Below are 20850 nucleotides of genomic sequence, written 5' to 3' on the forward strand. Positions count from 1 at the left end.
GTATGATTTTTTCCTGCAAAAATAAAACGTTGTCGGCATTTTCCTGCTAAAACGGCTGTCGAAACATCAGTCTATTTCCGAAAATAATTGACCCTACACTGGGCAAGTGCTGTAAAGGGGCTAACGCAGACGTGACTTGATACAAATTGTTCACGAAACACAAACGACGAATTCCAGTCACAACATCGCACAGAGCATCGCTCACGAAGGAGTTCGCAGATGCTGCACTGTTTACCCACCGTAGAACCAGTGGAACCTAAGTGGAACCCGGCTGTCCGCTATGGTCAAACACAGATACGTGAAGCCACGAAAAGCCGTAACTGGAATCCATTGTACGAAGGCGCGTACACGCACAATGCCCGTTCGGGTGCATCTACGGCATAAAGATATGGCTGCGCCCATGTGTGTTTCGGAATGAATTATCTGTTTGTTTTACATGGTACTATGCCGAACTAGGAGAATGAAGGTGCATTTTGGGGAGAGTTGGATGTGGGCTTTCAGAATATCACAACCGTTTGGGCTATTTGGGACATCGGCATAGCTGACCTATGAACCGGGACCCAAAAAAGTAACGGTGATCGCTGAGCGCTTTCTTTTGTGTGTGTGCGTGTGTGGGGGGGGGGGGGTGTTCTCCCTGAGCCGAACCCGAACCGACCCGATATACCTGAACCGGTTCAAGCAAATAAATTCGGTTCACCAGAGCTAACAGCTAAACCTGAATCGAACCAATATGCCTGTACCCGTACCCGCAACCAGACCGAAAAAATTACTGGTTCCGATCTCTTCTGACAAGTACGAAGGCGCGTACACGTCACAGTGCCTGGTCGGGTGCATTTACGTAATAAAATATGGCTGTGCCCATATGTGTGTTTCGGATTTTTTATTTTTTTCACGTGATACTGTACCGAAATGGGAATAATGTATCGAAAGGTGTATTCTTGTGAGTTCGATGTGGGCTTTCAGAGTACCACAACCGTTTCAATCATCTAGGATATCGGCGTAGCTGCTCTCACCAAAAAGCGAACGCATCAGGGCTTTGCAGGACTAATTTGTGCACTAACGTCCTTTTCGCAACTCTTTTCTGCGTTGTAGATGGAGCATATACATTCGATGGAGGATTAAATGCGTGGACAAAAAAAGTGCAGTATGATGTCCGGATCAAGTCCGGATTTAAATTTATTCGCGTAAACCAAATCACTTTAAATCCGGATTTATTTTCCGCTCTCCAAATCAAATCCCTCTTTAAATCCGGCTTTTTCAAAATCCCATACAAATCTGGAAGAGTAACTAACACTGCTGAAGATAATGGTACGACTTGTCACACAAAAGGTTTGTCTGCGTATTGTGGCGATATGTTACACGTGCCGCAGGGTAGAACTGGTGATAATTCCTGGGGTTCTTTTGACGTGCGCCGGCAATCTCTGACACACGGTGCTGGGAGCAATATTTACCTCCCCCACATTGCTACCGCCCTCGGAACAGCTGTGGAATTGTTTCAGAATACCGCAGTTTTCGAAGCACGGATTTTTCCACAGGATACCTAATTATACTAACACGAATTCCTAACAGTTGCGTATATAACTAAGAAAAGGAGGCAAAACATGGAAGACATCTACTTCAGTGGAGCTTAAAGTAGCACAGAAGTCACTTTTAACAGACAGTTTTCTTCCTATAAAACTGTTAAGTAGGCCAGTAAGATGCACCATGGGAAGTAATTCACACCGCAGAGTCATAATTATCGCAGAAATTGAATTTAAAATACGCCGCAAAAAGCGACCGTGCGCAACGGTGGTGAAGAGCAGTACCAGCCTGTGATCTGCCTGGAACCTCGCGCTGACGCTATAAGGAGAACGCTCGCTGATTGGCCTAGATAAATGTTGTCTGCTACTCCGCTGTCGTCTGCTTCTCGGCTGTTCGGGGTTCTGATAAAGCCTTTCTCCTTGTTCGGTAATGCTTCGGCCGCTCCTTCTATCCCCAATTCTCTGGGAGAACTGGCAAAACAGGTTTACAGCGGCAAAGGGACAAGGCGCTGACCCCCACTGACCGGCGAACCAGAACGAGTTCTCCTTATACCGTCATCGGTGACGTGGCATCATACCTCCTCGTCCTCGTTATAGCTGGAGTGGCGAGTTAAGGGGGAACGCGCGGAGCTATGTTTATGTGAATTTTTTTTCTGGGAAGCAAATTGCACACATCAAAACCTTTCGCGCTATTCGGTATAATGACACACACACTTTCATCAGATGTCTTAATCTGAATTTTTTTTTTTTATGGCCCTCTGTACTCCTTTAATGAGCATATACTGCAGTAAAAAGAAATAGGAACTTGATTCTTGTGCGAATGTCGCGCTGCGGGAAACGCATGCAGTGCTCATATTACTTCCTTGTCGCTGGCCCTGGTATGGTACACCTTGATACATTTCTTCTTACGTAACGAATGCAAAGACCTATGTAAGATAAAGAGATGGGAGAGGAGCATAATGATACAGCACCAGGAGTTGGAAGGATAAGGTAGGTCCTAGCGCTTTTTTTTTCTATTTTCGCGCATGAAGTATAGGCCGCAAATTGACGTAACCAGAGTGCAAAACCCTCTTTGCAGTGTTCTGGCTGTACCACCGAAGAGCAATCGTTTATCCTATGAAGAGTCGCCGAGCTTTTCTCAGTGGGCTAGTCGCCGAATATTGAGGAGTATTGAATTTAGTGGCAGCACACTTAGTTAGTTACACAGTATAACACAGGCAGACAGAGTCGGGGCAAGTGTTGCGCCGCAATCGCGCAGGCATGTACGTCACTCATGCACATAGGCTGAATTTCATGATAAATTATGTAAATCCAAATAAAAAATGTTTGCGGAAAAGCGTGATTCAATTCAAATCTCTAAGCAAGCGTAGGATTCAATCCAAATCCAAATTTCCGAGCAAAAGTGTGATACAGGCCAAATCCAAATCATGTTCATAATCAAGCTGCCGACCAAGTCCAAGCCAAATATGGCAGTCTCTTTTGTGGATTTGAAATTCCGGATTTCATTTAAATCTGGAATTTCAAATCCCGAGCACTGGTATGGTGGGTGACCTGCTCCAAGTCATTCACATGAATCAGCATCGTTATCGCCATCGTCAAGGATCGAGGCTTGGATCGGGATGTACTTAACGCTATGCAGTCGACACTATCTCACGTGGTTTTGTGTGGGCTGAACCACAAGTTCAACATAAGAAAAGCAACTGGGAACGAGATTACAGGAAGTGACGTCATACTTCAACGTGAGGCAAGGCGGGTCGTTATTTGAATAGATGCCGTAAGTTTTCTAGCTTCATTTGAAATAATTTAGCGTTTTTATTGAAAATAACTGCTTAATATCGATAGATTAATCGTTCTTCTACCTGCTGCAACCGTTTTTCTTTCTTTTTACACGATTAAACAATAGTTAACACGATTTTGCTGCATGTCGTCCCCAGCGACGGATTATTATGCTTTTGTCATTTTTCCTAGTGTAGTTCTCACATCACGGAACACACTGAAGCCAAATATCAATTGATCAGTGCATTCTGCGTCTAAATACATCTACTTATCTTCATATATCCGCTGTTTTATTACAGGATTCCCCCTTACTTCACGTTTTCTGAAGGAGCACAGAATCCGGCTACATGCGCAGAGTAAGTATAGCTATATTGTCTCTAAATACGTTACCCAGACCACTTCAGAAATTGAACTCATTTAATTTGACTAATGAACTACCTCACGCGACACACCTCCTGGCCGAAGCATTTCTTCGCATTTCAATGTAAAGCTCACAAGAGTGGTTTTTAATTCAGCCTTAGTATAACTCTACTAAAGAAGTAGGCATTATGGTATATTCTAGAAATCAGTTTCACCTCCTTTCCCCAACTTTTTTTCATCACTCAACTCTCACACTTAACGGCACGACGCATCTCCTATCCACTTACCGATGATTCTTGCCAATCTTAGAAATTTTACTCCCCCACCCAGACTAAATATATTTGTATTGTCTGTAAATAGAAATCATGCCCTGCTCTAGAAATGAATTTCATGTCATTTGTTCAATTCTTTATTTCCAGAAATTGCATGGTTTATCCTACATTCCATCACAGCCGCCAGGAGAAATTATTGCCTCTTTTAAAAATATTTCTACCTCACGCACATTAAAGATAAGTTCATATTCTATAAATATACACACTGTAAAGCCTTCCAGAAATCAATTTCGCCTCATTTTCTCTATGCTTTATTCGCTCACCTCATGAATTTCGCTGCATGTCCCATTTCACAAGCACTTGCCGATGTTTCTTTCCAACGTTTACAATTTCTGTACCCCACTGTGATTCAGTTGAAGTCTCTGTGTCTCTATCCTTCAAATATCCACTCTGATGTCCCCGGAAACCAGTCTCGCCTCATTTGCGCAATGCTTTCGTCATCCCCGTCATGCATTTTTCTGCTGCACCCATTTCTAAAGTCTTTGCCTATGTTAAAAATATTTCTACCCCACTTAGACTCAATTTTGGTCACCATTTTATAAATAGATATTCTGAAGCTTTTCAGAAATCAGTTTCACCTCATTTCCTCCACGCTTTCATCACTCATCTCACACATTTCCCTGGGTTGTCGATTCCACAGCACTTGCCGATGTTTCTTTCTAATGTTGAGAATATTTCTACCCCACCAAGATTTAACAGTATCCCATAAATAGACACCCTGAAGCAATCTAGAAACCGATTTCACCTCATTCATTTTTTATTCACATAATGGCCACGTCTTGAAAACGCTCGTCCTTTCCGGAGCACTTTGCGAAATTTCTTTCCAATGTGAAGAATATTTCTACCTGACTGAGATACAATCTCCTTACTCCATATACTCACTCCATATACTGTCACAAACACCCCTAGACAATCTCGAAATCAGTTTCACCTCATTTGCTCAATCCTTTCATCACGCATCTCATGCATTTCACCGAATGGCCCATTTCCGATGCACATGTCAATGTTTCTTACCAATTTTAAAAATATTTCTACTCCACTTATTCTCATGCTAACTGCATATCCTATAACTAGACATTGTCGAGCATTCCAGAAACAAATTTCATGTCGTTTCATTCGTTTCACCCCTCAGCTTGCACTTTCAAGGGTGCGTCACGCCTCCGAACCATCCGCTCCTCAGCACCTTTCCAATTTTACAGATATTTCTACCTCACACAGATTTAAGGTAAGTTCATATGCTATAAATGGACATTCTAAACCCTTCTAGAAATCAATTTCATATCACTTCAATCATTTCGTGACCCACAATGCATTTCGCTCAATGGCCCATTTCTCAAGCACTTACCTGTGTTTCTTTCCAACGTTAAAAATATATCCAACCCAATGGCATCCAGTTTAGCTCCATGTCCTATAAGTAGACACTCTACAGTTTTCCATAGACCAATTTCACTCACCTCCTTTGCTCAACGCTTTCCCTACCAAACTCTTACATTTCGATGAAAGGCCCATCTCCGAGGCACTTGCCGACATTTCTCTCATATGTTAAAAATATTTCCACCCCAACTGGATGCAGTTTAGGTGCATATCCTACAAATAGACACTCTGTAGTTTTCCAGAAACCAATTTCACCTCATTTGCTCAATGCTTTCCCCACCAAACTCTTACATTTCGCTGAACGGCCCATCTCCGAGGCACTTGCCGACATTTCTCTCATATGTTAAAAATATTTCCACCCCAACTGGATGCAGTTTAGGTGCATATCCTACAAATAGACACCCTGTAGTTTTCCAGAAACCAATTTCACCTCATTTGCTCTATGCTTTCCCCACCAAACTCCTACATTTCGCTGAACGGCCCATCTCCGAGGCACTTGCCGACATTTCTCTCATATGTTAAAAATATTTCCACCCCAACTGGATGCAGTTTAGGTCCATATCCTATAAGTACACACTCTGTAGTTTTCCAGAAACCAATTTCACCTCCTTTGCTCAATGCTTTCCCTACCAAACTCTTACATTTCGATGAAAGGCCCATCTCAAAGGCACTAGCCGACATTTCTTTCATATGTTAAAAATATTTCCAACCCAACTGGATGCAGTTTATGTCCATATCCTATAAGTAGACACTCTGTAGTTTTCCAGAAACCAATTTCACCTCATTTGCTCAATGCTTTCCCCACACACCTCTTAGATTTCGCTGCAGTAGCCATCTCCGAGGCACTTGCCAACATTTCTTTTCAATGTTAAAAATATTTCCACCCTAGTGAGGTTTAGTTTCGGTCCATGTCCAATAAAAAGATACTCTGAAGCACTCCTGCAATCTGTTTCTTCTCATTCACTCCACTTTTTTATTCACAGAGGCCTAATTTTGGACACGCTGCTACTGTCCAGTGCAGCTTGAGCAATTTCTTTCCAATGTTAAAAATATTTCTTCCCCAAACAGATTGCAGATAACTTCATATCCTATAACTAGACATCTCTAAGGAATCCAAAAACAGATTTCACATCATGTACTCAATTCTTTCATTACTAGCCTCACACATTTTGCATGCATAGCTTACGTCTGAAGCACTTACGTTTGTCAATGTTAAGTATATTAGGTTAGGTTGAACCTCTACTGAGGTTGTGGACGCCTCCAGTATACTATAAGTAGATAGTCTGAAGAGCTCCAAAAATTAATTTCATTTCATTCAATTTTTTGTTAACATATTTGCAAAATTTTTAAAAGACTGCTCGTGTCTGCAAGAATTTGCACAATTTCTTTCTGATATTAAAAATATTTTCTCCCCACTGGGATTGAATTTAATTGAGTATCCTATAAGTAGACATTGTGAAGCATTCCAGAACCACATTTTCTGTCATTTACTGAATTCTTTCATTACTCAACTTGCATATTCCAGGGCACATCTCCAAACCGCCTGCCAATGTTTGTTTTCAATGTTAAACATATTCTACGTTACATTCCAAAAATCAATTTCACTTCATTTTCTCAATCCTTTCATCACTCTCCCCACGCACTTCTCCTCACTGCCCGTTTCTGAAGCATTTGCCCATATCCCTTTCCGATGTTAGGTACAAATATTTCTCCTCCACCGAGATGCAATTTAAGTCAATGTACTAAATGTAGCTATTCTGAAGCATTCCAGAAATCAATTTCACCTCATTCACTTCATTATTTTATTCACAGATTATGAAAAACATTTTATATTATATTTTACACATTATTTTATATTATTCAGAGGCCACGTTTTTAAAATACGGCTCCGGTCTGGAGCAATTTGCAAATCTGATATCCTGATGCATTCCAGAAACAAATGTCATGTCATTTACTCAATTCTTTCATCACTGAACTTGCACATTCTAGTGACAAATCTTTAGACCACTTGCCAATGTTTCTTTTCAATGCTAAAAATATATCTACCTCACACAGATTCGAGGTAAGTTCATGAAGAAAATAATATGAGGCACACCGGTGAATGTAGAAAGATGCACTTGAGTCTGGCTAAGAAAAGAAAGATAACCACACACACTGGGCTCAAACCATCACATACTTTGAATGGACTTAGAATTCATAGATAAAGATAGTGTAAAATTGGAAGGGGGAGTTCAACAGAAGGCATGCTGGTGCCGATTGCTGATGTTGTTTGGAGAGATCATTCTTCCACATGACTGGAAAGGTGGTACAGCTTGGGACAAAAGTTTACGGAACACCGAGGTGTCGCATTTAGCTGTTGGGACGACCCCCTGGCAGCCAAAAGGAGCAGACACACATACTGAAAAATTAACAGAATAGCCGGTCACCTGTTTCTTGTTCGATCTCTTCCTAATATCTAACAGGGGGCCGCTCGGATGAAGAAATGTGCCAGTGCCGTGTTCCGTAAACTTTTGTCCCAAGCTGTACCACTCCATAAATCAGGAGACAAGCATTGTGAAAGAGGAGCAACAATTATTGCCCCATAATTTCATGTACAATACTAGCGCACATTATCTAACACCTAAAATTCTGTTCCTCCTTCTCTCCATATCAACGCGGTATTAGAAAAAAAATTGTTGTGAAACGCGGCTAGTCCCTTTTCTTATGACTTTCATGTCACACTGGATCACAAGTTCTGCATGAACTGCAGATTTCTTGACTTCTCGAAGGCATCCAATAACGTATCACACTCTCTCTTTTTTTCATCAATTGCACAATATTGGCATTGATGATAAAATTCTATCTTGGATACATTCCTTGTCAGTTTGTCTCTATGAACGATAATGAATCCAGTCTAACGCCTGTCCTCTCTGGAGTTCGCGAAGATTCTGTCCTTGGACCACTTCTCTTTCTCATATACAGTCGTGTCTCATTATCCAGACACTTCAGTAGTCATCCCTTTTCATCTGGATACCAGATAACTGAACCAAGCAAGCTTCTGGGAAAACCTTAAAATTGATACTCCTGCCTACTCCTTGGGTCTTTTTTGTTTGTTCCCTGGCACATGAATTTTTACCAATTTGAAAGTATGGGCCACCAAACAGTCCCATCTTTAGCCCTTTCCGGGAGAACCAGACAAATTTAAAACTCTCCTTTATAGCTCCAGAAAAGGGAACAAAAAAAAAGATTACTTCAAAAAAATCATGCAAAGGGAACCGATTGCAATCAATAGTAATGTGTGACAGAATTCTGGTCACACCCACAGCATGCACTGAGTCAACCTGCTAATGTCTCAGAAAGTTGGTCTTCTTCCAGGATAACCGGGACCAAGTCCTATGGTAGCTGGCTCATTCTCGGTAATGCAAGTTTTCCAGATATGTGAAATCCGGATAAGCGAAGCATAACTATACATTAACAACCTTCCAAATGATCTTACATCAGTGATTTATCCAGACCCCCCCATAAAATCTAGCGAGATTGCAGAATATTGAGTGACAAGCATGTAAATATACCCTCCCCCCCAAAAAAAGAACCAAATTCTGGTGATAATTTCTCGCTCTAATAAAGTGCATGTGACTTATTCCATTAATAACATTCCATTTGAATCAGTATCACCATGGTCTCTGTGTATCACTTTACAAATACCTCATAATTTTCATTTCATCTAACCTGTCCTGGCTCCCTCATGTTGAACACATCACTACCAACGAATCTCGAGCTCCAGGTTACACCTCTGAATTTTTTTCATCCACTCCAACTATAGTGACTGTATAAATTACTAGCCCTTCCTAAGTTGGAAAACACAGCTCTGTGTCGGATACCGACTACATCAACATTTCAAACTCAATAGAAACAGTACAATGCAGGACAGCCTGTTCATATTTGGTAACTACAATGCCAGTATCACTGCTATGAAACATATCCTCCATCTGCTTCTACTTTGCACTTGTCAAAACATAACTAGTCCTTGTTTCGACAAGATTTATTATCATTCATAATAATCACCTCAGAGAATCTTTGGTCTAGCAGGCTATATATATATCTCATATCGTGCCGATCACCTGTAGAAAGTGGGTATTCCCTGATGTTCAAGGAAGTCATTTCTGAATTCATTTCTTCCTCGTATGTCGTAGTGGAACCGCCTTCCCGGTACCATCGTCAAGCAATTCAAGAACTGGTTATGTGTGCATGTGTTTTCATTACACATGTTGTACACTTGTGCTGTATTTTTTGCTCTCTAATAGGCCCAATTTCTTCATTTTTTCCACATTCTTTTCAATTCACGTTGTGCAGTTTTGTACATGTGGACCTAATTTGGAAATATTTTTGTGTGCTGCTTATATTAACATCGTACCAATTTTTAATCCACTCCTGGCTCGATGTAAAGAAAAGCTAAGAGATTGTGAAGCTACGTGGAACCCTTGTGAGAATCATTGTGCAGTATGGAGCACACATATATATATATATATATATATATATATATATACACATGAAAAAAAAAAGGTGTTAGTAAATATTGCATTGTGGTCATCAGTCTGAACATATATAATGATACCCATGCACTGTGTTGAAAGACAAATCATCTCGTTTTGTGGCCTTCTTCGTTTCAGAAGTGACTAGGTTTATCTCAACAGTGGACAGCCAGATTCTGAACATTCCATCTGTTTGATCCACAGGATTCCATTTGTGCAGCCCAAGTCTATAAAAGAGAGAGGTCAAACAACAGCAATGATGCCTGAGGTGCCTGTTTGCCCCACATGAACACCAACAGTGTAAAACTATCAACTTTGAGGACTACGAATCAGTCAAGATTATTCGTAATAGTGAAAGCGGCACACTTCATCGGGTGACACCTCTAGAGTGAACACCGCAAATTATAGGACTTCATATGTTCCTGTCATCCACTACAATGGTCCAAGTGTTTCACAATGTAGGCAACGTGCAAGAAAAAAAATGACCTTTGGCGGCCTGCAAAGGCGTGACAGTTAGTCAGTTGTAACGGCAGTGGCCACGCGTGGAGCCAGAAATGTGCGCTCGCTTGTACATTCCATCACTGCCAGTCAGAACTCATGTTGAGGAAGCCATCTCCTCCTGATGGTCCTGAGGTTGAGGAAGTCTCCTCTACTAGAGGAGTAAGAACACACCATGTGACGCCATCGAGAACATTCCACCTCTCCAGCATCCTTTCCGTCCTGTGCGAGTATCACCGTCTCTGTCGTGAGAAACACTATAGGGGCACAGAGTCTTGGTAGCACCCATCTAAGCCCTACACAGCCACATCCCCCATTCCCTGACACACTTCCTTTGCCAGCAGCAACATTAGCAAGGGTGAAGCAAGTTCCTTAACTGGCTTAAAACTGTACTACAATGCAACTTCAGCTACTGTGCAATAAATCCTCGACTCCAATGACTAACGCGTCTATCTACAAGACAACTTTAGCCCCACACCATTACATTGTTGATTGGTATGAGTTAAGGAATCCTAATTGAATTTTTTAGTGTACCGGATTCAGTGTGCAGAGAAACTGTTGTCTAAGATTGTGAAATGTAAAAACATGTGTATAGTTCAAAATAAATGATATACAATGTGAAAATATCTGTTTACCTTGGTTAGAATTAGAAATAAAATTGCCATATGAATACACAAGAGATGCAGGAATTGCTGGTTACATGGTTCTGTTGTCCTAGTTCCTTGGCTAGCCGGCTACGATGCAGCTTGGAAGAAGGTACATGAAAGTGCTCTTTCTCCACCTATGTGAAGTTGAAGGAGAACGGAGCTCTGAAAAACAAAAAGAAAAGCAGGATACCAAGACGGAAGCACAGCAATATCAGAAGTAGATGTTGGACAGCATATATTTCATGACATGCAATTGTCATAAAAAGGAAGGCAAAAAAATTAACAGTAATAACCTCCACAACAGCATAGAACTTGTAGTCATAAAAGTCACACATTAAGCATTTCTTACATTTGCAGGGATTTCTTAGAAGGATTCGGCGTTATAGTATGGGGGAAAGCTGCAAAGTATCAAAAAAGAAAAGAAAACTTGTATGGCAATGAAAATAATTTACTGGTATGCTTCATAACGCCCGGTTACAGGGTGTTCAATTTCTGTATAGATTCCGAATGTCAACCTATAGGATATGGACTTCGATTGAAATGAGTGGAGAACAATATTTAACATTGGAATGAAATTTTGCGAACTGCTCCAGACAGGACCTGTATATTCAAATTGTGGCCATTATGTGAATAAAAAGTTAACTGAATGAGATGAAACAGATTTCTGGAGCACATCAGAGCATCTACATGCAGAATATGGACTTAAATTGAATCTCTCTAGTGTAGAAATCTTTTTGACACAGGAAAGAAGTTTCTCAAACTGCTGAAGACACAAGCGTTATCTTGAAATTTGTCATATGTGAATAAAAGATGGAGTGAATGAGATGAAAATTATTATTGGAGCGTACCAGATCTCTATTTACAGAATATGGACTTAAATTGGGTCTCAGTGGGGAGAACTATTTTTAACATTGGAAAGAAACCTCACAAACTGTTCCAGACAGGAGCTGTGCCTTCAAAATTTGGCACATGAAGTGAATAATGACGTGAAATTGATTTCTGGATTGCTTCAGAGTGTCTATATCATATGTTATGTTACAGTCTATGTTATAGAACATAGACTTCAATTAAATTTCAGTTCAGGTTAAATTATTTACCATTGGAAGGACACATGGGCAAGTGCTTCAGAAATGGGCAGTGCAGCAAAACATGCATGGTAAGTGATGGAAGAATTCAGCAAATCAAGTGGGTTTCTGGAACGTTTCAATGTGTCTCTTTACAGAATATGAACTTGAATATATGTGGGGTGGAAATATTTTTAACGTTGGAAAGAAATATCGGCAGGTGCCTCGGAGATGGGCCTTTCAGCGAAATGTAAGAGTTTGGTAGGGAAAGCATTGAGCAAATGACGTGAAATTGGTTTCTGGAAAACATCAGAGTGTCTACTTACAGGATATGAACCTAAACTGCACCCCATTAGGGTGGAAATATTTTTAACATATGAGAGAAATGTCGGCAAGTGCCTCGGAGATGGCCCTTTGAGCGAAATGTAAGAGTTTGGTAGGGAAAGCATTGAGCAAATGAGGTGAAATTGGTTTCTGGAAAACTACAGAGTGTCTACTTATAGGATATGGACCTAAACTGCATCCAGTTGGGGTGGAAATATTTTTAACATATGAGAGAAATGTCGGCAAGTGCCTCGGAGATGGGCCTTTCATCGAAGTGTAAGAGTTTGGTAGGGAAAGCATTGAGCAAATGAGGTGAAATTGGTTTCTGGAAAACTACAGAGTGTCTATTTGTAGGATATGGACCTAAACTGCATCCAGTTGGGGTGGAAATATTTTTAACATATCAGAGAAATGTCGGCAAGTGCCTCGGAGATGGGCCGTTCAGCGAAATGTAAGAGTTTGGTAGGGAAAGCATTGAGCAAATGACGTGAAATTGGTTTCTGGAAAACATCAGAGTGTCTACTTACAGGATATGAACCTAAACTGCACCCCATTAGGGTGGAAATATTTTTAACATATGAGAGAAATGTCGGCAAGTGCCTCGGAGATGGCCCTTTGAGCGAAATGTAAGAGTTTGGTAGGGAAAGCATTGAGCAAATGAGGTGAAATTGGTTTCTGGAAAACTACAGAGTGTCTACTTATAGGATATGGACCTAAACTGCATCCAGTTGGGGTGGAAATATTTTTAACATATGAGAGAAATGTCGGCAAGTGCCTCGGAGATGGGCCTTTCATCGAAGTGTAAGAGTTTGGTGGGGAAAGCATTGAGCAAATGAGGTGAAATTGGTTTCTGGAAAACTACAGAGTGTCTATTTGTAGGATATGGACCTAAACTGCATCCAGTTGGGGTGGAAATATTTTTAACATATCAGAGAAATGTCGGCAAGTGCCTCGGAGATGGGCCGTTCAGCGAAATGTAAGAGTTTGGTGGGGAAAGCATTGAGCAAATGAGGTGAAATTTGTTTCTGGAAAACTAGAGAGTGTCTATTTATAGGATATGGACCTAAACTGCATCCAGTTGGGGTGGAAATATTTTTAACATATGAGAGAAATGTCGGCAAGTGCCTCGGAGATGGCCCTTTGAGCGGAATGTAACAGTTTGGTAGGGAAAGCATTGAGCAAATGAGGTGAAATTGGTTTCTGGAAAACTACTGAGTGTCTATTTATAGGACATGGACCTAAACTGCATCCAGTTGGGGTGGAAATATTTTTAACATATGAGAGAAATGTCGGCAAGTGCCTCGGAGATGGGCCTTTCGTCGAAATGTAAGAGTTTGGTAGGGAAAGCGTTGAGCAAAGAAGGTGAAATTGGTTTCTGGAAAACTACAGAGTGTCTATTTATAGGATATGGACCTAAACTGCATCCAGTTGGGGTGGAAATATTTTTAACATATGAGAGAAATGTTGGCAAGTGCCTCGGAGATGGCCCTTTGAGCGAAATGTAAGAGTTTGGTAGGGAAAGCATTGAGCAAATGAGGTGAAATTGGTTTCTGGAAAACTACAGAGTGTCTATTTGTAGGATATGCACCTAAACTGCATCCAGTTGGGGTGGAAATATTTTTAACATATGAGAGAAATGTCGGCAAGTGCCTCGGAGATGGCCCTTTGAGCGAAATGTAAGAGTTTGGTAGGGAAAGCATTGAGCAAATGAGGTGAAATTGGTTTCTGGAAAACTACAGAGTGTCTATTTATAGGATATGGACCTAAACTGCATCCAGTTGGGGTGGAAATATTTTTAACATATGAGAGAAATGTTGGCAAGTGCCTCGGAGATGGCCCTTTGAGCGAAATGTAAGAGTTTGGTAGGGAAAGCATTGAGCAAATGAGGTGAAATTGGTTTCTGGAAAACTACAGAGTGTCTATTTATAGGATATGGACCTAAACTGCATCCAGTTGGGGTGGAAATATTTTTAACATATGAGAGAAATGTTGGCAAGTGCCTCGGAGATGGCCCTTTGAGCGAAATGTAAGAGTTTGGTAGGGAAAGCATTGAGCAAATGAGGTGAAATTTGTTTCTGGAAAACTAGAGAGTGTCTATTTATAGGATATGGACCTAAACTGCATCCAGTTGGGGTGGAAATATTTTTAACATATGAGAGAAATGTCGGCAAGTGCCTCGGAGATGGGCCGTTCAGCGAAATGTAAGAGTTTGGTGGGGAAAGCATTGAGCAAATGAGGTGAAATTGGTTTCTGGAAAACTAGAGAGTGTCTATTTATAGGATATGGACCTAAACTGCATCCAGTTGGGGTGGAAATATTTTTAACATATGAGAGAAATGTCGGCAAGTGCCTCGGAGATGGGCCATTCAGCGAAATGTCAGTGGTGTGCGTGGAAAGCATTGAGTAAATGAGGTGAAATTGGTTTCTGGGGACATCAGAGTGCGTATTTGAAGGATAGAGACTTCAACTGAATCACAGAGAAGAGAAATTTAATTTAATTTAATTTAATCTTAGAGAAATTTTTAAGATTGGAAAGAAACTTAGGCAAGTGCTTCAAAAATGGGACGTGCAGCAAAATGCATGAGGTGAGTGAATAAAGCAGTGGGAAGTAAGGTGAAATTGATTTCTGGAAGGGTTTAGAATGTGTATATTTATAGATGGGTTGCAACGGCCCTAAAGAAAGAGGGAAAAAGCACTAGGAAAGCTATGGTGTGACGTCACGTGCAACCCATGTATAGAGTATGAACTTACCTTGAATGTGTGTGAGGTAAAAATATTTTGAACATTGGAAAGAAACATCGGCAGGTGGTTCGGAGAGATGACACGCCCTGGAACGTGCAAGTTGAGTTGAGTGGTAAAGCAATGAACATATGACATGAAATTTGCTTCTAGAATGCTTCAGAATGTCTGCCTATAGGATATGGAATTTGATTGAATTGACTATTGAATATCAGTGGGGAGAAATGGAAAGAAACTTCGCAAACTTCTGCAGATGCGCGCAGTGTTTTTAAGATGTGGTCATTATGTGAATAAAAAATGAAGTGAATTAAATGAAATTCATTTCTAGGGGAAGGCATGATGATTAGTTGTACGCTATATTATATAAATATGGTTAGTCTGAGTGCGGGAGGAATATTTTTAACATACGCAAAACATTCCGATGACAACTTGGGAGGTGGAGTGCAGGATCAAACGTGTCATTTCTGCACATAAGAAATTTACCAAATGGCATTAAATGCATTGCTAGAGCACAGCTTGATTTCTAGTTGTAGGCTCTATATATGTTTAGTCTGAGCAGTGAAGAAATATTTTTAAAACATGCAATAATTTCTGCTGACAGCTTGGATGGAATGTAGGACAAACCATGTAATTTCTGGAAATAAAGAATTGAACAAATGACATGAAATTCATTTCTAGGGCAGGGCATGCTTTCTAGTTACAGACAACATAAATATATTTAGACTCAGTGGGGGAGTAAAATTTCTAAGATTGGAAAGAATCATCGGTAAGTGGATGGGAGATGTGTCATGCCGTTAAGTGTGAGAGTGGAGTGATGAAAAAAATTGGGGAAAGGAAGTGAAACTGATTTCTGGAATATACCATAATGCCTACTACTTTAGTAGAGTTATATTAAGGCTGGATTAAAAAACACTCTTGTGAGCTTTACATTGAAATGCGAAGAAATGCTTCGGCCAGGAGGTGTGTCGCGTGAGGTAGTTCATTAGTCAAATTAAATGAGTTCAATTTCTGAAATGGTCTTGGTAACGTATTTAGGGACAATATAGCATTGCTTAGTGTGCGCATGTAGCCGTGGATTCTGTGCTCCTTCAGCAAACGTGAAGTAAGGGGGAATCCTGTAATAAAACAGCGGATATATGAAGAGAAGTAGATGTATTTAGACGCAGAATGCACTGATCAATTGATATTTGGCGTCAGTGTGTTCCGTGATATGAGGACTAGACTAGGAAAAATGACAAAAGCATAATAATCCGTCGCTGGGGACGACATGCAGCAAAATCGTGTTAACTATAGTTTAATCGTGTATAAAGAAAGAAAAACGGTTGCAGCAGGTAGAGGAACGACTAATCTATCGATATTAAGCAGTTATTTTCAATAAAAACGCTAAATTATTTCAAATAAAGACAAAAAACTTACGGCATCTATTCAAAAAAACGACCCGCTTTGCCTCACGCTGAGAAATGACGTCACTTCCTGTAATCTCGTTCCCAGTTGCTTTTCTTATGTTGAACTTGTGTAATTTCCTTTTGTGTGGTTTTGTGTTTCACTTTTGTGTAGGGCTTTGTTAGCGAGTGCCCATAATAAGGAAGGAAGGAAGGAAGGCCCGTGCTTCCATTGTGAAATGATAATGCGGTGAGCATTTTGAGGTCCATTTTCGTTCCAGCACAAGAAGGAAAAACTGTCAGTGCGACTCTACAGTGCCACGGAAGTGACATTGTCATATTTTTGCTGTGTTCCATGTGGTAGCACGGAAATGTTCGAGAAGTGCACCAATCAAACTCTTCTCTTCTTTTAGAAGAAATGGTTGCAAGGGGATTCCAACCTCACCACGGAAGAACATAGGACCACCAAATAGTCTATTGTACGAGGAAACCGTCAAAAAGAGGTGAGTTATCGGGCTTGTTTTGGTTACTACGGGTGCGTGACAGCTATGCATGAAAATCTACTACGCTACTACTACGATACTGACAAAAGATTCCTCTTGCATTGATACTTGTCAAGTCGCTTTCCAGGTGTCATCTCTTTCTTTGTATTAGGAATGTCATAGGAGACGCATGTCATGAGTGGTTGAATTGAGCACATGCAGAATACGGAACATTTTGATTTTGCTGCTATTTCCTCTTGAAACCCGAATGCACGAAATAAATGCCAGAGTTGTTTCATGTGCGTATTAAGACTTTACTACCAGAAACGTTGTGTGTTGTTGCTAGCGTTGCACCAACGGTAACGTAGACAGAGAGTGAAGCTACACCAGCAGGGATGCAAACTGAAAGCACAGCGGTAACGCAAACTACAGGTCAGAGTTCGAGTAACAACAGTTAAAGTTACAATAATGGTGTCGTGTTGTAACTTTGGAATCTCGTTTGCTAGCATGTTCGCGATTCCGAGGATTTGTGCGAGCTGATATAGATAGACGATGTAGGTAGCATGGACCTGACTGGTTCCTCCGTTTCACCGATCTTGTTTTGGCAAACCGTGTTTTGAAGCCCAGAGAATAACAGTGTGCAACTGAAGGTGCTCGTTTGGTGCATGGCTAGACTCCTCGCATGTGATATACACGAATATAGGGGCCGGTTGACACGAGGAACTGGACCGGGGGGGGGGGGGGGGAAGTCTGCTTTGGCACGATCGAGTTACGTGGACAGAGGAGCACTGGTCCCAGCCAAGCATTCACACAGGATGATGCGTGGGGGAGGATAGGTCTGTCTCCAACGCTCACTTTCCTGCACTGCGGTAGAACAGAAAAATATGCACGTTTTGTATGTTGCGGTACATTTTATCTCAAACATTCCACAGTGCAGGAAACCACCGCACCAGCGAAAGCAGAAAAGAAACTAGTAGCGTTGATCGGAACATAAAATGTTCACTTCGTTGAAAAGGAAAGACTCGGGCCGCACTAAGTTTTTCAGGGAAGAAAACGTACAACTGTCAGATGTTTAGTCTGGGTGTGTACTAAAAGCTATTTACGGGACAAAGTGTATATGCAAAACATGTCACAATCATAATAGTCATGATCATATGTTATGTCACGGTCTCTTAATAGCTTACTGGTCATGCATCTCCGCCGATAAGTTGGCCTAGGGACCCACGGCTCCGCCATAGGTATGCGGTATGAAATGTGGCTATGCGATCCGCGAATGGGACCCTGTGTGGTGTTGTTGTAAGCGTGTCGGCTCCAGAAATCGCCGTGTTTTGACAAGACTATTTGTGTGTTGCTGCGCTCGTATAATGACTATAAAACTTTCTCTTTTTATGTTTCATAGGAACAGCAACAACACGCGGGTTTATTATACTGGTCAGGGTTGGTTCTGGCAAATTGGGTCCCCCCCCCAAGTTGTCATTCGCAGTAGGCTCGAAAATAGGTATTAGCATTTACCATTACAAGGAGCTAATTGCTACAGAAGGATGGTGACATCTTGCCCCGCTTTGCATTGCACAGATTGCTTTTCATCATCAAATTCTCCGATGTGACGATTGCTATGTGCATCACAACTTATTGAACACATTGAGTCAGTGCAAATACACTGGGGAAGCTAATTAGCCTGTGCTTTCAGCATATTTTCATTATTTCAACGACTTTATTGCGCACTGCCCATGTGCCATAAACGCTCTAATCATCATGACATCCTTAGTCAACAATGACTTGTTGTGTTTGTGTCACTCTCTGACGCAGAAATGAGCCTCGTGTTGAGGAATTGGGGTGGCCCTGAAAATCATTCGCATCAACACTCCTGAAATTCAACTGTTCCAACTGTTCAATCAAGCGTGGAGAGGGAAGTGGCAGGTAGTAGTTCTCTCGAAGAAAAGCCTACACCGCTGTCATCTTTATTTTCAAAAGGAGTCTGTCATAGACCCATTCAGCACTGAACCTGCATGTATTACATCACACCATGGACTATAGTCACAGCTTCAATAAGTACACCTCATGGTTCCATAGTGGCTATTACAGAAACACGGTACAAATGGACACACTGTACCTTATTGCAGCTGAGGTCCGTGCACGGGCTTTCTTAAAGGGACAGCCGGGGCAATTCCGAAACTTAACCAAAACTAGCTTCACAAGTACTGTACACATACAACTGTCAAAGTTTCATTCGGAATAACCAAGTCGTTTTCGAGGAACTTGTCAAAACGTGCTGTAATAGCAGGCTATGAAACCTGCGCTTCTCTCATGCATACGTCACGTATGACGTTGACCTGCGGGTACGTCGTCGCTGTCACTGTAATTGTAACTTGCTGAGTCATCCCCTTTGCTCTCGAAATGGGGACACTCAGGCTCTACCTCCGCGAGTGAAGAATGTAGTCCGAGCATCGACTGTGGGGGGTCTTCGATAATGCGGCACACAATCGGATACGTGGAAGCTAAGTAACATGTTTTCTTTCCGCGAGTATTTAATGCGGGTTTTAAATAAACACGTACTCTTTCTCCATGTATGTCGTCAGCGACACATCATTTCAAAGCATGATCAGTGTGCAACGGGGAGTGTAATGGAAGTGCGCGTAACATATTTTTGGTCGGAGCTGTACTGCAACCGCGCGCGCCGATGGCCAGCGACTTCAGGTTTGTGATTGTTTGTGGGGTTGTGCTGCGACTTTTAACTTGTCTCTGAGGATTAACATAGTTGTTCTAAACCACCATGCTTGCTGCTTCTTAGAATGTCAATTTTTCACCTGAGAACTGAAAGAAAATGTACGAGAGTTGCCGCGGTGCCCAGTAACTTCTGAAAGTTGTCCGCTCATGCTGATGCGCTAGCACGCGCAAAAGCAGACTATTTCTGTATCCTGTCACGGACCTTCCCGCAGGGGGACGTGGCCATTCTTATTGTTGCCAACACAGGTCGTGGTATGCTCTGCAATCTTTATCAATTTAATTTGATTATTTAATAACCGTGGCGTGTTTTGTCGGGTAAGTTCACAGTATTCCATTTTCAACAAAGGGCAATCGAATGGTACGCTTTACGAGAGGGGCAGGGGGTAAAAGACTGTCCCTTTAAGGTATTGGTCGAGTATAGCCTTTTCTCTATTTTCTGGCAGAAGAATTTTCCTCACCTCACCACGATTATTGTCGAAAATTTTTCCTCACCTCACTTCACCCCAAAGGAATTTTTGAAACCTTTCCTCACCTTACCTCAAATTCTTTTCGAAAGTTTCCTCACCTCACCTCACCTCACGGCGGCACCAACTTGCCGTCGGAGTGTCGCGCTGTTAGAAGATATCGGCTATCGTGTGTTCCATAAACTCTTGTCCCAAACTGTAGCCCCCTTCAACAACACAGCACACCAGGGAAGCTAGCGATCTTGTACAATATCAGTCGCACACCTGTAACACCTTCAGGCGTTGGCATCTTGACGTGAGGCCATAAGCGTAGGCTACGGGGGTGCAGCGGGGCTCGTGCCCCCTCTGGGCTGCTCCATGGGGGCTGAGCCCTCCCCGGACCAGGCCTAGGGGGCTGAAGAAAGGAGATTTAAGTGGAAGGCATGGTTCTACAGAGCCTATATTTCAGTGCAAATGCACATTTTTCCTGTAGGTTATTTTAGTTGTGTGCGCAGCAAAACCAAATTTTAGCACTGTACCCAGGGATTTGTGCAGTTCTACCTTGACAGTAAGGTCGCTTCAATTGCCCTGTCTTTGGCACGAACGTCATCTTCCTTTGATGTATCCAACGATATCAATTCGCCGTTTCTCATCGTTATCATATTGAGTTG

At 41.6% G+C, this 20850-nt stretch overlaps 2 long non-coding RNA genes across 2 annotated transcripts; one reads left to right on the plus strand and one right to left on the minus strand.

The window, feature by feature from the left end:
• The first annotated feature begins 4119 nt into the window (after positions 1-4119).
• Positions 4120-10995, plus strand: LOC135378766 (uncharacterized). The gene is made up of 2 exons (XR_010418568.1): positions 4120-5213; positions 10078-10995. It is a non-coding gene; the product is annotated as an uncharacterized LOC135378766 (long non-coding RNA).
• Positions 9969-16598, minus strand: LOC135378767 (uncharacterized). Its single transcript, XR_010418569.1, has 3 exons — positions 16562-16598; positions 15158-15234; positions 9969-11180 (listed from the first exon to the last, which is right to left on the minus strand). It is a non-coding gene; the product is annotated as an uncharacterized LOC135378767 (long non-coding RNA).
• Between the last annotated feature and the right edge of the window lie 4252 nt (positions 16599-20850).

The sequence above is a fragment of the Ornithodoros turicata genome, chromosome 1 (assembly GCF_037126465.1).
Source record: "Ornithodoros turicata isolate Travis chromosome 1, ASM3712646v1, whole genome shotgun sequence".
Classification (NCBI taxonomy): Eukaryota; Metazoa; Arthropoda; class Arachnida; order Ixodida; family Argasidae; genus Ornithodoros; species Ornithodoros turicata.